Source organism: Athene cunicularia, assembly GCF_003259725.1.
Source record: "Athene cunicularia isolate RWA chromosome 2 unlocalized genomic scaffold, athCun1 chr2_part1, whole genome shotgun sequence".
In the NCBI taxonomy this organism is placed as follows: Eukaryota; Metazoa; Chordata; class Aves; order Strigiformes; family Strigidae; genus Athene; species Athene cunicularia.
In genome coordinates this window covers 37,508,758-37,522,569 of record NW_020799095.1, presented here as the reverse complement: position 1 = coordinate 37,522,569, position 13,812 = coordinate 37,508,758, and positions in this window count along the sequence as shown.

The following is a 13,812-nucleotide window of genomic DNA, read 5'->3' as shown; positions in this document are numbered from 1 at the left end:
GGGGGAGGAGCGGGTTGGGGAGGGAGAAAGGTGGGGCACTGTTTGATCTATTGTATCTTTTCCTTTTCTCTGTGTCAAAAGTAACCTCAGATTGCTTAGAAAAACGATTAAATTGTATCTCTGAAAAATTGTAGTGGTGCATGAACTATGGCCCGGAACAGGCATGACCTCACCCTTTCGCTGGTTTGTGTAATGAAGCAGATTAAAAATTTTTTTTTCGATCTTAGACCTAAAGACCGATTTTCTTCCGCAATGAGATTTTTGGCCCCACCCCCAAAATTATTTTACAGTGGCTGCAGATGAAAGGCTTTTAAATTATTTTTGCATACAATATGGAAGGCTTTGGAACACATTTATTGTGCAACTAGTCCATTGTTTGCTTGTTGTGAAGTTAAAGGTTATATTTGCCGCTGGGTATTAAACCATAAGGTCCCTCTTGCTTGTGTGCTTGCATATGCAAATTTCTTGTTGAGGTCTGTCGGAGTTTAGATTATGTATGAAGGTGGGATTGTTCAGAAGGGAAAACCTTACGTAGTCCTTCAGATTCTAACAGGATTCACCTGAGGTGGGTGGGTTTTTGCTTTCCTGTTGCTAAGTGGAGCATGCGTTTTACATGTATTTATAAATAGATACATATTAATATCTGTTTCTTTCTTTTGTTACAACCTACCGATCACCTCGGTTCTAAGTGAAAATGTTTTAGAAGGTTTTCTGCGAACATCCATATTGGGTGTTTAAGAAGACAGAAGTGATTAATGTTCTAAGAAGAAGGGTGGGAAGACATAGTCAAGCCTATGATCAGAGCATATATTAGAAAACTCAACAGGTTCAGGAAAAAAAAAATAACACTTTTTTTAAGGAATCAGTGTGCTGATTATTTTGGAGTGATACGAAGCTGAATTTTAGAGACCTTTGCATCTTTTACATTTCAATGTCTTCATTAATTTCAAAGAATAAATTTGACAAATAGACAGTTTGAAACAGTCTCTAAACTTCTTATGAGCATTTGTATCTTCAAAAATGCATTTAGATTTTGGTTTTAAAGAAAGTTTGCTCGTTAAATTATTTAGTTTTATGGAAACTGATACACAAGTTCAAGTAGATATCGGTAACAGTCTCTTTTTTTTTTTTTTTTTAAGGAAGGTAAAATTTATTTCAATTTTAGGTAAGTATATCTAGTAACCTTCTTCCAGTAGGAGACATCTATATCCAAGAAAGCAGTCAGCTTTCATCATGTCTTCTCTGTCAGACAAGATCTGCTTTTATGCAGTCTTGGCTGGAGCATAGAGTCCTGTTGGCCTGTAACAGTGTGATATGATCATTACATCTTCAGTGTCCTGGTACAACTCTTAGGTCTTGAGAACAAGTATCAAGATATGGATCCTCTTAGAAAGTGTGTATTATGGATATCTTCCATGTCTGAGACCTGATTACTGGGTCATGAGGTGGGCATTTTGGGTCAATGGAAGTAAAGCCAATTGTTGTTGAATCTGTTACAATAATTATAAATCTTAGAGAATCACTGAGTTACATATGAGTAATTATGATATAACTTTCATTTTCTTCTTTACGATGTGTAGACAGATGTTCAGTTTGCTTATTCATGGACAACAGTATGAGCAAATGATAAACTACTGAAGTAGTAATTTCATGCTTCTGGTCTTCTTGTCATCCTGGACTATGAAAGTGGTGATTTCTTGTGACTGCAACCTGTGCACACAGGCCACGAATGAACTGATTGCTAGTGATTGTGCTGCTCAGAGGCAGCTTTTTAGCACAGTGAAGTCAGCAAAAACATGAATGTTGAATAGAAACTTGCTTCACACTCCCTCTTCTTTCTCCTATTCACTTGGAGCTACTCTTTGACATTGGTTATGGTTTTGAAACTTTGATGCTGCATCAGATGAGGTGTCTGTTCTTACAAAGAAGTCATAAGGTGAGAGGAGTGAAGTGCTGATGTTTTGCAATTCAGCAGTTTCCTCACTTCTCTCCTGCTTCCTTTTTGAGGCATTGTTGAACAAGAAATAGTTCCCAGCAGATGTGTTGCCAATAAGGAATAAGAATTGATTAAGATTTAGCATCATCTCAAAGCTAAATAGCAACTAATTTACCTCCTGCATCTTCTGCAGAAATGCCTGGAAGAGTCATTACTAAGGGGTGGCTCCGTCTTGATTGTGTGTTTTCCCCACCCTGTTCCTTCTGAAATGCCTGTCTGTGGAATATCAGGACCTAAACCAGATTATTTTTGCTTTTTTTTTTTTTTCTTTCTTGATGGATTTTTTGATTTTGTCCCCTATATATCCCTCTCTTTCCAAGATGACAAATCTGATACCTTTTTGTCCTAATACAGATTACCTTTTACCTAGAAATTCTATATAATATAAACTCCAGGCACATTTCAAATATATTTGGCTCTCCTGGCTTAAAACTATTTGTAGCAGAGCATCCTACTGTAAACCAGATAATCTTGTCCAAGATCTTAACTCATACTGACTGACACAAATGTTCTGTGTGCCTTCATGACATCCCTCCTACCAAAATTACTGGTGTTATATACTCAAGTAAGAGGCACAAGGTAAAGATGGCTGTCTGTCTAAAATTGTTGTAGAAGTGCAGTTGTGTAGATCCTAGGCAGATTTAAACAGCTTCCAAAGTTAGCCAATAATAATGTGAAGACAGTTCCCCATATGTGTAGCGGTGGTATAAAAGAACAGTGTTTGAGACTCAGTTCGTATAAAAGCCATAACTCCTGCTCTGTTCACTCATGTATCACTGTGTTCTCTGTTTTCCTATGGCGATAACGTACCTCAGCGGCTGGGTCTCTTGGCAGTTCCCTTTTGAGGGTTCTCAACTATTCATTGCTGAATGTTGAATCAAGGAAACAATGTTTGGGGGGGGAGGAAGTATCTTTATGCTCTAAACCTTGTGACATAGTCTTATTTCTCACCTCTTTTCATGATTTTGCCATAGTATTCCACATCATACATGTCCACATCAAGTTCTAGCAATGAATAATTTTTTAAAAATTTGCTTCAAGGGTCCCCTGTTTCCCAGCTGTGAACAAAAGATGATATATTTCTTGCTTGCTTCAGGTTCTCATCTTCTAGAAAGTTAGGTCTCTCCACACCTCTTCCAGACTGGTATTTGTATGGCTTTTCAGTGTTATGAAATAATATGCTCTACCTTCTATATGCCAGAGGAAACTGCTATGGCTATAGCATCCTTCCGTCTTTTAGCATTCTTCATATTTTCTTTTATCAGAGAGCTCAGGAAGTTAATTCATATTGTAGTAAAGAGGTCCAAATCCTTGAGACAATCCTAGATTTTAAATGCTTTAGTAAATATGTGGAGTGGGGAGGGAAATATCAATGCTTTGAAACAGAGTTCACTGGCTTGGTGTTGTAAGCAACAAAGTATTCCTTGTACACATATGACCACATACCAGTGGCTTCAGCTCCTATTTAGACTCTTAGCTAAGTCATGTTTCCAGTATATTGCGTTACCGCTGGACAGTCCTTTGGCCCTAGGAGCAAGATAATACCAATACTATGAATTTCCTTAACAGGAAGTTCTGTTCATAAATTCCCTACTGATAATAGCTAGAGCCTAAAATTGGTGGTCAGAATTTGGCCCTTAAAGTAGATAAATATTGTCTTGCTTAAAAATGATGTACATTTGCTAAAACAATATTCTTTCTGCTTATCTCACTGAATGAACAGTAGAGAGAGATGGAAACTGTCAAATAACATGGGAGTACCAGTCTTCACTAGTTGTGCAGGGAGTTGAGATGCTGTTATGGAGGTCTTGGATGGTAAATGGAAGGTTGCTCAGAGGCACACAATATCATACAAAGGCATACAGTAGTTATGGATGCCAATGTCTATTGGTTTGAACACCAGCAAAAATAGCAAGAGCTCTAAATGCGAGGACTTCTGCAGCCTGTGGGAATTTGAACCTGGAGCAAATGGTTTGATATGGTGGGATGCTGACTCTTCATCTTCTGTTGCTGAAGACCATCTGGATCACTTTTCTAGGAAAAGGAAAAAGGAGTAAGATTTCACAATGTGTTAAGCACTGGAATTCCCAGAGGAAGAGGGAAAGAGGTTGGCTGGATTTCAGCCCTGCTTCCCAGGGCTGCTTCATCAATATTACTTAATAATGTCTCAATATAAAACATATGAAGCCCCAGGAACAATGAGCAGAACCAAGGACTTGTTCCTCCTGGAACAGTCCTCTTTTTGTCAGGTTCCATTTTGTTTTTTCCATGGGACCTGTGCTTACAGGTGTATGGTTAGATATGTAAGCATGAGCCTGTAAGGTGGTGTTAACTCATGCTTCAATGGAATAACAGTAAACTATGCTTCTGAGTAAATTGGAATCACTGTGTCATAAATACTTAATGTAAAACTTGCTTCACCTGACTTCAGATGTATGTTTTTAAATCTGTAATCCTAACCATTAAAAAGAAACAGGTCAAGTAAATCACATCTTTAAAAAATAAACAACAAAGACAACAACAACAAAAGCACAAATTTTGGATTTCTGCTGCTATATGAGCCATATTTTAAGCTTCACTGAGTGTCCTGATCAGATCTGCATCTGCCTAGTATGACTAGCTCAGATGTGAATGTCCTCACTCGATCAGATAAATCCCATGCCACAGTGTTTGCTTATACTGCCTTGCGCATGGTTTAGGTAATGAAAAGTTAGCTCTTAATCCTCTCTCCCTTTCAGAGCTTTAAGAAACTTGCTAAATGGAAGCAAGACCTCTCTGGCCTCACAGATATTGGTGTTAATCAGTATTAAAGATCCACTAAGAGTGAGTTTGCCATAATCTGATGACTAAAAGGATAATTTCTTCAAAGGGTCCTTTCACCTGACAGCTTTTCACCTGTAATACCAGGCAGAGACAGGGCATGTTGCCTGGATTAATTTGTTCAGAGTTTTTTCTTAGGAAAATTAAAAGTTTAATTTCAAATGTTATAATGCAGGGTAGTCATGTTGTTTCTGATGGTCTTAAAGGTATTCATACAGGACACAGTATCTTAAAAGCCTTTAGACAGGCCCCTGTGTTATGACAGTGGTCTGTCATCTTCTCTTGGACAGATCAACAGTGTCAAAAAATTGTAAAACTAACATGTTATTTAATAAGAGAATGAGAAAGGAGTGTTTGTATCGTAGAGGAGTGAGGGGGCGAGAGCCTTAACTGATTGTACTTTGAATTATTTGAGAAAACTACTTTGCACTTGGTTGTGGATTACTTGGGGATTTCACCAAGGGGGCTGGGTGAGAAGAAAATGCCAGTGATATCATATCACCTTGGATTTTCTGAGTCCACCTACATTAGTGACATAGAGAAAATAATTTAATATGATTTCTTGGCCTTTCTTCTCAGGGCTACTTCATATTTCCATCTAAACCAAAGCACTTTCCCTCTCAACATCTGCCCAACTCCCACAAATTTTTTTCATTTTCTAAGTGTTGAAAAACCTCTGAAAATGTATTTTCTTCTGGTTAACCTGGAGTTTTCCTTTTTTATATCTCTGATGCTATAATTTTTAAAAAATATATATATATATCAAAATAGTCTTATCAGATCAGTTTTGCATTCAGATCTAGCTTCCTCTGCTGGATATATGTATTCAGGCTTATTAGTTCATTAGCTTTTTTTGCTAATACAGTGTTATTAAGTTGAGCTTTCTGGAGTGTTTATGTAAATGTTCGGCTGTAAATATGATCATGATTAGTTTGTACCCCAGAAGACAAACAATATCTTTATAATGTTCTCTCATGCTTAATTTAGAAGTATAAACCAAACTACAGGGTGTAGTGTAAAGGAATCCACATCTGAGGTTGAAAGAATCATTGTGTTCTTGCAAACTAATGACATCAGACATTTGAAATCCAAAAGCTGAGTTATCTGTGGGTTTTTTTTTCTTTCTTTAGATACATGTATTTATCTTAAGTAAAGATGGTATAGCCTGTACTAGGTACTTCATAACACAATTCATTTGATCTGGAACTCGTGAGGGTTTAGTCATACTGTAGGTATGTAGGTAGATCCCACTAACATTTAAGAAAAATTTTAAAAGCTTGGCCATCCCCTACCTCCACTCCAGTCTAAACATATGCATTAGGAAATGCCTCTTCATTCCAAGATGCAAGCATACTTTGCTGCACCAAAAGACTTCTGAAGCCTAGCTAATTCTTATCTAGATATAAATCAGTGTTTTTCTGAATTGTCTGAGGCAAGCAGATACGCTACTGTCATTCTGATTCAGGACCTGCAGTTTAAAGCATTTGACATTATGGAGCAGATGTCAGACTACAACTCCATGTTATTTAACATCAGCACTGTAATTCTGAAGTTGTGCAAATACTTGACCATACTGTCCAGAAGCTCTGAAGCACATGAAACATTTTTCATATATTGACTTGCAAGGTAGAAATTCTATCCTGGGGAATGTAAGGTATTAAAGTCAATGATTTATTTAAAAAACAAAATTTTAAAAATTAGAGCATATGGGTTTACCTGGATTAAATTTTCTATATATGTGCACATACATAGAGCCATGCAATTAACAGTGTAGTAGTAAACTTTCTAGTTATGCAAAGGAATGTAGTTTGTCTCCAGTACGCTACTTTATCCCAGGTTAGTGTGTGGACACTGTGGCAGTGTAAGGTTTATGTAGCAGGGTGTGTGTTTGTGATGGGTTTTTTTGTTTGCTTGTTTTTAACTTAATGGTCAATTGAAGGATTCAGGACAGTGTGAACCACTGTGCCTACCATCAGACCTATGTATGACCATAATTTATCTACTTAGAGTTTTAGCCTTTCATATTATTTTATGCAGAATATCAAAGCAATCTATACTTAGCTCTTCGATTAATGAATTAGCAATTGTGTTGGCAAGAGAAAGGTGGGGCTTTTTTTAATTTGGTTTGTGGTTTGTTGGTTGGTTGGGGTTTTGTTTGCTTTTTTGTTTTCTTTGGGTTGGGTTGTTTGTTTGTTGTTTTTTTTTTTCTTTTTTGTGTGTGTGTGGTTTGGTTTTGTTTTTTTCGGCAAGCCCAATCCTTTGCATTTCCAGCAAAAAAAAGATAAGGTTTTTGCCCTTGTGCTGGCTCTACTACTAGCAATATATAATCATATGATTAACTTCACTTGACTCAGAAATTATTCATCTATATAAACCATTGTTTGCAGAAGTCATGTGTAAGTAAGAGGTGGCTAGTCTGTCTGCCCAGCTCAGGTTCTATTTTACCATAATGGTTTAGAGTAATTAACATGAAAGAGTGATATATTTAGCTTTTAATATTATCATTTTGTATTTTAGAATACAAAATTCTTTAGATAAAGGTTTTTAAAAAAAACCTGGAGCATGAAGTCAGACATTTTGGGATTTTTTTTGTCTCCCTTTTTCATTTTTATTATTTTTTTAGAAACTTTGCAAGAGGCTTACATTTTAATAGTTTGTCTATCTTACTACTTGTTTCATAAAATAATCTTTTAGAACTAAGTTGCTGGAGAAGATGACTAAAGCAAGAATTCAAAGTGCATCTAGCATAATATTTTGGTGGGCATACATATTAGGGAATTAAACAGTAAAGGAGAAACTTATAAATCACTTATCTTTTACATTCCTTGCAATTATTAGGATAACTATTATGAATCCACTAAAACTTAAATAGAGAAAGATATCTTTCAATATGAAGAGTCTCAGCATAATTTTTGTCTTTTTACCACTGCTATATGTAACATAATAACTGCTTCCACTATTAGGTGTTTTCCCTACACACTTAAGTCTCCTGAACAAACCATATAAAGGAAGCCAATTCCTTTCTGATAGTACTAAAAATCTCCCACAAACCCTTTGTGCCTTCAGATACACTTTAAGCAAGAGAATGGTATAATGGGCTCTATCTGTACAGGTGATGCTGGGACAAATGTTGAGTCTGTAAAGTAATAATCCTAAATCATTTGTTCCTCCTGCAGTCTTTCTGCTCCTCCTATGGAGGCAACTGCCTCTACTATCTTTAAAAACTTAGCTATAGTTGCTAGTTGCAAAAGTAGAAATGTGATAATAGCTTTTGCTGCTCCTCTCTTAGCTTTGTTTCTTATCAGTAAACGAACTGCTGGCTAGTGGTGCTTCCTCCTCTTTTGGATATTGCTCATGGGCATAACAACTTTCAGGTTCAGTTTAGTTTCCCTAAGGATGCTGGACTCTTAAATACATATGGCTGACAACACATTCTGCAAATAAGATTACACTATTAAATTGGCATCTGACTCTTTTCACTCCTGAAAAAATGTTACCTGTTATATATGTCCTTGAAACTATAAAACCCCACCCATACACAGTGATATGTAATCAGTCTGAAAGAAAATAAGAAATCCTTCATTTATAGACTAGTTCAGACACTGGTCTTGTAGGCAAAGGTTTTGAAATATAGCATACGTGTATTACTGTTTTGAGTGCATATTAAATTGTATATACAGTTCTATCATTGCAAAAGCTTTTTGCACAGGTTTTATCATTCCAGACTACCATATTCTGTAGCCTTCACAAACTGGGTCATGGGAAGGAAGAGGGCAGTGGCAGCAAACAGTAGCTATATAACTTCTAATATGGATCTTTTCAAGTGGCTTTTCTTCTGATCTGTGTAGTTGGGGGCATTTGCAGAGTTGTTAAAGTATCTGATCAGATTTCCACTTGGTACTCAGTAAGACTTCAGCAACAGTGCTGATACAGTTGAAGGGGCAGTGCAGCTACAGAGGAGGAAGAATGAATGGCAGAGCAGAAAATGGGACCATGGTTTCTTAAACCAATGTTGTTAAGAAAGGCAACATGTTACACAGTGATAGTCTCATGTGGAGAGCCTACGAAATGACAGAACTGTTGTTCATTTCAGCCTATGTTGTTTTCGTTAGTATTACCTAATGCAAAATAATTTTGAAAAAATTATTTCCTGCATGTAGTTTTAAAATGTGAAATCCCATGATCATATGGTAACTCCTTATCCAGTTTTAAGTATGATCATTTGCAACAAACTGTTAAAAGTTCATATTTTGTTGCAAGAAAGCTAACTTCTGTGTTTCTGTTCTGAATGTTAAGGACAAAACTAGTTTTGTAATGCTGCTTTACTGGTCATTTCTAGTAAGACATTGCTCATGAGAACAGCAATCAGTTTTATCTTGAAGAATTAGTTTTATCATGATGAATCACATGCTTCTGTTTAACACTTCTGAGCTTCTCGTCTTGTTATATCTTGAATATCTCCAAATTTAAAATTATTTTTAGTAATCTGAAGGATTATGTTTACTTACATTCTGGTGAATGGTAATCGGAGAGTAAATGCAGTATTATCCCTTCTCATCTCTAATTTGTATTCTGCAGTGTAAACTGGAAGTGCTTACAAAAAAAAAAAAAAGTTAACTAAAAGATTTGGCCATGCAGTACATGTACCTACCTACCTGTTCACTACAGAAACAAAAATTCATATAAATGAATATAAATATATATATATTTAAAAAAAAAAAAAGACAAATCACCTTCACTGAGGCAAGAATTGAGGAAGAGATTTGCTTGGTCACTACTTAAAATTATGATTCAGAAAGAACTTTGAACAAGCTTTGTACCTATTGCATCTCAGCCATGAACACCTAAAATAATGAAGTGAATATGTCATACCATTCTTTGACATGAAACACTAAATTATCTTTCCAAAAAATGGCAGAAGTTATCACAAAGGTGTTCTACACTGGTTTTGTAGTATGGTGTCTGAACTCTCTTAAATATGATTGAAAGTTCCATTACCTCTTTATAAACAGACAGTTGACACCAGTAAATAAGGTGAAATTCATTATGAATTACATCAGTTCATTTATGATTGAAATCATCACGCTGTTAATTTCTATCTGCATCTACTTACTGCTGTAATGTGACATTTTATAAGACAATGAAGAACCTCTAGTGTCATATTTGTCTACATTTATCTCATTTTAATCCAAACTCCAGGTAGCTCACTGAGATGATCTAAAAGAATATAGCTATCTGTATGTTATAAAAAAAAAAAAAAAAAAAAAAAAAAAAAAAAAAAAAAAAAAAAGCAGAGAATTTGCACAGAAGCATCATTAGCAAATGTAGAACAGGAATATACATACAGAATCCATAATAGCTTACTACAGAACAAAAGAGCCTCCTATATCTTTCCAGGTACCCCTAAGAGTAAGTAATTCTGGAAAGAAACCCAAGTATGGTAACTTCATAATGTGTCATTTCTTAATACCTGATTATTGAAAGTGAGGGAGAATAAAGTCTGGTGATACTTTTTATCAGTTCAGAGTAGTCAGCATTTATGGAGATAAAAGGCAAAAAAAACAGGTCAACAATATTGCTATATAAATAAATGATGAGTTAGTGAGCTCTGCAATAGTAGAAGCAGGGTGTAAAGTAGTCCCCGAGTGCAAATATTTATAGATATGTAAGTTATTATATAGTTTAGTGTACTCAGCATATGCCTCAGTTTATGAAAATACTGTATTATCTTCTGTATGTAAGAACTATTTTTAAATGGTTGGAAAATAAGAAACATGTTTTACCTTTAATATGTTCTACTTTTAATTGTTGTCTGCTACAGTTTTTTAAGTAGGTACAAGGAAATTATGGCTACAGAAAATGAACATATGTGAGGAGTCAAATGTACTTGGTTTTGAATCCCAGTTTGACTCTAGATTTCACTGGATCATTATTTTGGAGGGGAGGGAAAGGAAGAAGCAAGCTCAGAAAACCAAAACCAAACAAAACCCCCTCTTTCAATGAAGTTGGAGAGCAGAATGACATCAAATATTCAATTAATATTGTGTATTGTTTTGTATATTTATTTTCTCAAATAAACAGGCTTTCCTTAAAAGTAGAAAAGTAGAAAACCCATATATGCAATATCAACCTTTATACTGTACTTTATTTGGGCCTTTATTTTATACTTGCCTTTATATAATGTAATGGAGATAAACTAACATAAAAAAATATGAGAACAAGAATATTAAAAAAAAAAAAAGTCTTTTAGAAGTTGAACAACTGCCTCCTAGAATTTTATATCCATAAAATATGGAGTTGTTTGATTCCAGAAAGCACCAAAAATGACAAGCAGTTTAACCTACATGCCCTTTATGCACAACTATTTTGTGACTATAACCAATGATTGCTGTTAGGATGGGAGAAAATACTAAACCTATGTCCAGAAGACTACAACTCATGCTTAAAGAAACTTTTGAAAGTCTTTAATTCAGAGTTTTTAAGCCACAAAACTAAATACTAAAATTAGTAAAAACTTGTCAAACAGTACATAGAACTTTCAAACCAAAACAGCAATTTAAGTTTTTGGACTTAACAAACCTGAGTTAAGTATCACAAGGGACCCCTTTCTGTAGTGTATGGATCAAGTTGTTGGATCTTTGCCCTTAATGCTCAATCTGAATTTAGTACTTCTGAACATATATTGTAATGGTTATGTTTGCTACCTACATGGTTGATGTATATAGTTAATTCATTTTAGTAAGGCTCTTTCTTTTAATTAAGGATTTTGAGATTATAAAAAGGTAGAGCCTTAAAGAAATGCCTCTGATACTAAAGATCTAATTTCAGCAGTTTGTACAAAAAAAGAACAGCAGTTCAAATTGGCATATTCATTATATTTTAGTTACCTTACAGTTCATTCAATTTCAGTTTTTAAAAATGGACACACAGCACTTTGATACAGCAAATTATTTTACACTTAGTGATCTCTTACTGAGAGCTGGCAAATAGTATACCTTGAAGGAAGGTAAAATAGAAATGTCAGTCTATGTTCTGTACTTCCTGTTATCACCTTTACATAATGGAAATTAGGGCTGATGTCACATTGTTCTCAAATATCACACTTTTCATCTTACTAGCAAATTAAATTAGGTAATTTGGAGGACTAATCAACTTCTGCTACAAAACAGTTAAATGCAATCTATTTTATTGGCAAAACATTAAAAGCTGATGAGTCCAAGAGTTTCAAGCCAAAACTCTTAATGCATACTGTCCTGTTTGTATCCAAATATTATTGTTCATTCTGCTTGTTCTGCACTTTTCTCAAGCCTATGTAGGGTTAGAAATGCAAAGGTCAATTAAGGATAAGTTTAAACTTGAATATCCTTTCTTTCATAGTACAGGATACTTTCTGTACTTTGCATTTCATTATGTATTGTTTTTCTTTCATCTGTGGAAGTGAAGAGTTATATTTAACGGCCATAATTTTTGCTTAGCTGCCAGGTATTTAATTTTCATTTAGTGTTTTAGGTCAAAGCCAATCTATGATAGCATATTGTGCTTTTTTTTGTCATCACCTTATCTGTCTGCTAGTTGGACAAACTAAATTATTTAGTATTTGTGGGAAACGCTGTAGATGTTTTATGTGCAATTTATTTCAGGATTACTATTTCTAGCCAGTGTGTGCTTTAAGCTTTAAAATTAGCGTAAAAAGCAACATGCATTTTTTACCATTTGGTTCTGATGTAACTACTGAAATAAAAATTAATGCAATAATATTCCTTAGTTCATGCCACTCTCCTTTAAAGAAATTAAAACCAAACACCCTAAAAAAAAAAAATCTCATTCTCCCTAGCAGCTCTCTTCCGCTGCATTGCCAATTTGCAATACTGATAGCATTTCCTGTCCCAGAGGAGTTGTGAAGCTAAATGACTTGCAGGTGAAACAGTTTGGGAGACCTGCGGGGAAGTCAGACATGCAAATAGTTGGCTTGAAACTGCTGTTAACAACTGCATCTAGCAATAATTCATCCAGTGGCTAGGAGTTGTTTAAGGTCAAGGGTGGTGCTATTACTATTAAAGAGGTGATGTGATTTAAAAAAAGGCTTTTCTTCTATTATTAGAGGTATCAGATTTTTAAAATTACTAAGCAAACCAAGGCTTTTCTAATGATTTTGTTACATTTATGTCCTATTTCTTAAAGTTCTATTTCCCAGGAGTAATATGTGACAAAGAACAAGTTCTGTCTACTGATTCACATGCAACAGCAAAAAATTACGGTATTTTGCTTTAAAAAATGGAGGGTTACTTAAATTCAAACAAAACACAATTTTCTCAGTTTTAATGAAAATAAGCATAACTTCAAGAAGGTGGTTTATTTATGGTTTAACTATAGAACTAAAATTACATTATGACCAATGCAAGAATGTAACATACATAAGCACATGAGACGTTCCTTAACTAGACAGCTCTAGCGAGGGCCTGGGAGAAACGTTTGACATTTTTATGGCTGCGCTGGTGTGACCCGGCGGAGACGTTACTGAGCCAAGCGAAACTCTAAATTCCCTAGCCCTTGCTTATAGCAGAATACTCATCAATTTAATCAAATCATTGAGATGTAAACGAGCTTACCTAATGAGACGTGCTCAAATTAGTTCTAATCTTTGCCTGTAGTGAACTCCCTTGAACCGGTAACCGATTACTTAAATCCAAGCAAGGGTTAAACTAGTTCACGTGTCTGCACTCCTGGACCAAGTTTCTGAAAGCCTCCGAGAAACAGTCTGGAAATGTTGTTGTGGGGAGTGACCGGTTCTTACAGTTCTTCACTTTCTCAGGGAGGTGCCTGCGTTTCTCCGTCGTTTAGCGCGAATGCGAACTTGGTTCCGCGGCGCCGGCAGGGAGGGAGGGAGGCAGGCAGCCGGCAGGCCGGTGCTGCTGAGGGGCCAGGGGGTGCCGCCTCGCACACGAGGACGGGTCCCGCTGCCGGGGCTCGGGCCGGGCCCTGAGGCGTGGGGCACT